The sequence below is a fragment of the Tupaia chinensis genome, unplaced genomic scaffold, assembly GCF_000334495.1.
Source record: "Tupaia chinensis unplaced genomic scaffold, TupChi_1.0 Scaffold000647_1, whole genome shotgun sequence".
NCBI classification, from domain to species: Eukaryota; Metazoa; Chordata; class Mammalia; order Scandentia; family Tupaiidae; genus Tupaia; species Tupaia belangeri.
In genome coordinates this window covers 3,818,720-3,823,565 of record NW_006160168.1, presented here as the reverse complement: position 1 = coordinate 3,823,565, position 4,846 = coordinate 3,818,720, and the positions used below count along the sequence as shown (strand labels likewise).

The following is a 4,846-nucleotide window of genomic DNA, read 5'->3' as shown; positions in this document are numbered from 1 at the left end:
GTCCGGCGGTGGTCTGGGGGCTGGGACGCGGCCTCAGTGCTCACTGAGGCAAGGTCAAGGACAAGGGGTGGATCCTGGTCATCAAGCTGGGCCACCTGGTCAAAGACATGAAGATCAAATCCCTGCAGGTCTGTCTCTTCTCCCTGCCCATCAAGGAGTCTGAGATCATCTACTTCTTCCTGGAAGTATCTCTCAAGGATGAAGTTCTGAAGATCATGCCTGTGTAGAAGCAGACTCACGCTGGCCAGCAGACCAGGTTCAAGGCATTTGTAGCCATCAGGGACTACAATGGCCATGTTGGTTTGGATGTGAAGTGCTCCAAGGAGGTAGCCACTGCCATTGGAGGGGCCATCATCCTGGCCAAACTCTCCATTGTCCCAGTATGGAGAGGATACTGGGGGAACAAGATTGGCAAGCCCCACATTGTCCCTTGCAAGGTGACCAGTCACTGTGGCTCTGTGCTGGTGCGCCTCATTCCTGCCCTCAGAGGCACTGGCATTGTCTCCGCTCCTGTGCCCAAGAAGCTGCTAATGATGGCTGGCATCGATGCTATACCTCAGCTCAGGGCTGCACTGCCACCCTGGGCAACTTCGCCAAGGCCACCTTTGATGCCATCTCCAAGACCTACGGCTATCTGACCCCTGACCTTTGGAAAGAGACTGTGTTCACCATGTCTCCCTATATCAGGAATTCATTGACCATCTCATCAAGACCCACACCTGGGTCCATGCAGAGGACCCAGGCTCCAGCTGTGGCCACAACATACAGTGAAAATAAAGTGAATTAAACCTGAAAAAAAAGAAAAAGAGTGGGACCAGCAACTGGCTTAATGGCCATGTCACTGGACTCCCATGTAGTTGACCACGGTTCGAGTCCCGGACCCGGTGGCTTAAAACTCACGCTGGGCGCGTGTGTGTGCATGCCCAAGATCCTGAGAGGAGAATGGAGAAGGGATTGTGGCGTGGCCATCCCCCCTGGGGGTTGATTTCTTGCTTTCTGTTTCTCTGTCTCTCTCTGGCTAGCGCACGCTCCCTATAACAAAAAAAAACTTCTCCAAAAAAAGAAAAAGATTAAGCCACTCTTTATTGAGGAACAATTTTAGAAGTGGCTAAAAACTTTCAGCAACAATGGGAATTATTGAGTTATTGGAAAAGTCATGATGCATTTTTGCACAGAAAAATAGAAAAATACGTCATGACTTTCCCAATGACCTAATGTATGTCTAGATTGTGTATCTAAGGATATGACTTTGGGTGAAATGCCTCTTAGTCTAACTGCCCAAGTGGTACATGAACTATTAAAATCATCTATAAATACAGTAGCTCTGGTCTCTTACAAAGCTGTAGAAAAATCTATATGTAAAGTTGCTCTCTTTTTACTTTCTTTTTTGTTATTGTTGTTTAAAGTTTATTTCATTTATTTCCTCCACAAAGAATAGAGACAGAGACAGAAAGAAAGAGTACCTCCAACAAGGGTATGACTCTGTGATTCATCCCCAACCCTTAGCCAGCCCCGGATTACAGGCAGGCATGTATGAGCATACTGGGAAAGGTCTTCTGATGAAAACCTGGAACCTTCTCAAGTGCCTCAGCCCCAGAGAGTGTTGCAGAGCTTCCCCTTTTACCACTGTGCTGCTGAATGGCTCCTCTCTTTGTTTTCTTAAGTTGAAAGAGAATCAATAAATTAGTGTAGAAGTTATAGCGATTCCAATGGTGTTGATTTTTTCACTGCCCGGGAGTAGGATCAAATAACTTCTGCCTGTATGGTTTTCATTAAGACTAAAATTAGAATAAAGTCACTTCTGAAAAGAAAAATTGATCTGCAAAAATTCAAAGTATTCTTAGCTATTTAAACCAACATCATCAACCCTTTGACCTCTGTTTTAGAGTGCGGGATGTTAAGCAAGTTAAAAGCAAACTAAATGTGTTTAGTAGAAAATGTGAGAAGACATTGGAATCTATTGCACTGTCTCAAGTGTGCATATTCATTTAGTTACAAAATTTATTGTACACCTATTACGTGACAGGCGTACAACACAGATGTTCACTACTGTGTCATGATACAATGGGAGAACAAATTTACATTCCTGCCTTCCTGCACCTAATGTGTACTAACAAACAACTCATGTAATACTTGTTTGCTTGTTTGTTATTCCCACAGGGTGCATGCATTCACCAGAGAGTGACAGAGACAGAGAGATACAGAGAGAGGGAAAGTGAGAAATCACCCTCTAGGGGCAAGAGCTACCTGCAATTCCTTTTCTTCTCAGGATTTTTGACTCACACACATGTGACCAGTGTGATTTTTCCAAGTCTCCCAGTCCAGAACTCAAACTACAGTCAGCTATGTGAGAAACCACCACACCACGGAGCTTGTGTAGTATTATATCTCATCAAGGACAGTATGGATTGGTGGAGATAGCCTTGATGGTAATCAAGAAACCTATTCTTGGGGGTTCCACAATGAGCGGGTCAAAAATGTCACATGTTGACCGCAGTTAGAATCCCTGGCCCAGTCAGCCTGAAATATGCTGGGTATGCTTGCAAGTGCCCAGGAGCCCCTCCTTCCTCCCCGCCCCCTGTCTGAAGGACTGGAGGAAGGGGACCATAGCATGATCAGACTTGGTGGAGAGTGCTCCTTGCTCTCTGTCTCACCTGCACATACCTGTGCTCTGCTATGAATAAAAAATTTCAAATTTACACTGTACCACCTAAATAACTGTACTCAGGGAAGAACCTGATGCTTTCCTTCCTACTGCTCTGGAACCTTAGAGCAGAGCCAGGCCTCTGATTTGTCCGAGTGCCCTAAGTTGCTTAACAGATTCGTGTTGAATAGATGTTCAGTACTTGTCGGATGAACAGCCCTCATATCCTCTAATACTGACATCATTCTATTCGCTTATGGTATCACAGACTTTTTCCTCTGGAGAGGCAAGCTTTATATCTCTCACATGCCTGTTTGGAGACAAACCCCTTGTAAAGGAATGTAGGAAGACATCCCTCCTTCCCTGTTCCATACACAAAGAAACTAAGCATCTTGTACCCTGGCTCCTACACTCTTGCACCCGATATTCTCCTGGCCCTTCTATGTGTGGCACAGGGCTTCCATCCGAGATGATTTCACTGGTGGTCCAGCATCTACCCCTACTTCTCCTCTCACTGGGTCATCAGCACCATCTGCTGACACACTTAATCTCACTGTATAGATTGCCTCCCTGAAGCAAATGGCCCCTGTAAGCAATAAGGAGGTCATCTTTAAAAGTCCCATATTGTAGGGGCTAGCAGGTGGCAATGTGGTTAAGGTGTTGGACTTCCACATGGCTAACCATGGTTCATGCCTCGGACCCAGCAACTAGAAAATACACCAGGCATGGGTGTGCACGTGCCCAGAATCCTGAGAGGAGAGTGTAGGAGAAGGGGCTGAGGCATGGCCATACCCCTAGAGGGCAATTTCTCATGTTCTCTCTTTCTCCAATGAACCCAAGCTCTAAAGCAAAAGCAAAAAAAAAAAAAAAATCCCAATATTGTAAGTAAATAAAAGAATTTTAAAGGATGATAGTAGCATAATAGTTACACACTGAGCCAGTGAAGGGATGTTCATTACTAGATAGCAGTTTCTCCTTTCTTCTGGCTCCTCCTCTGCAGACTCGGCTGACACCCAGAATCCACGGATGGTCTGTTTTGCACATCATTAACATGCCCAATGGTAAGTCTATTTGCTGAATGAACAAATCAATGTATTCAATGTATCAATGCATTCAGCCTCAGTGTTCCTTCTCTCTCCCCCACTCTCTACTTCTCATACATTTCTGTGTTTCTCTCAGTCCATAACTGTTTATTCATTTTAATAAATACATTTGTAATTATCACCCTGTTAAATTTTTGAAACAATCAAGGACAGTTGAACATGGACTAGATATCATATAATTATCAATAATCTTTTGTTAGTAGTAGGTGTGATTTTATAGGAAAGTATTCTTAGTTCTCGGCAACGCATTATTTAGTGGTAAATTATTTAGGGGTAAAGTGTTACAGTGTCTGCAACTTACTTTCAGGGGATTTGCAATATGTATTTATTACCTATCTATTAACCCTTTAGGTTAAAAAAAAGACACAATATTAACAATTTTGGGTTCTACATGAGGGATCTACATATGATCATGATTCTTCTGCGTGCTTGAAAATTTTTATAAAAGCACCAGAAAAAAATGGTGTACAGATATTTCTGATCTTGGGGACAAGTATGACACCAAAGGGTCATTTTCTTCACCATCAGAACACTTGAACAATGAGTGTTGAAAAATCTTTCCTTTAAGAATGCATGCTCCCATCTTCTTTGGCAGCCTGTTCTATATTTCCATAATCTTTGCTGTCAAGAATTTCATTCTTATGTCTATTTTAAATGGTAGCTGAACTAATTGAGGCGCTCTGCTATTTTGGTATCTCCTGATTTTTAACTTAGTTGGGGATTTGGAGGAGGTACTAGATTTTTGCTTTCCTTCCAGATTCAAATTCTCTTTGGCATTCTGGAATGCCAAAGATAAGACAGGCTTCCCTCAGGTATGATCTGATCCTTACCCAGGAACTCTGAGGGGAAAGAGAGCACAGGGTGACAACGCTGAGACTGGCAGCCACATGGTCCTCTCCCTCACTTCCTCCGTCACTCTGTTCTAGTGTCCTCTTCTCAGGAAGGCCTTTCCTGCCCTGACTGCCTTATCTAAAATAGCAACCCATTGTTCTCTCCATGATTCCTTGACTTACTTTTTCTTTTTTAGTTTAAAATTTTTTAAATACCAAAGGGGATATGCACATACCAAAGACAGTGAGATGGAGACACAGAGAAGGAG

General features: G+C 43.4%; 1 pseudogene; it reads left to right on the top strand.

Moving 5' to 3' along the window:
* The window catches only part of LOC102493882 (40S ribosomal protein S2 pseudogene), a 3,632-nt pseudogene extending 2,845 nt beyond the window's left edge, over positions 1-787 (top strand).
* The last annotated feature ends 4,059 nt before the right edge of the window (positions 788-4,846 follow it).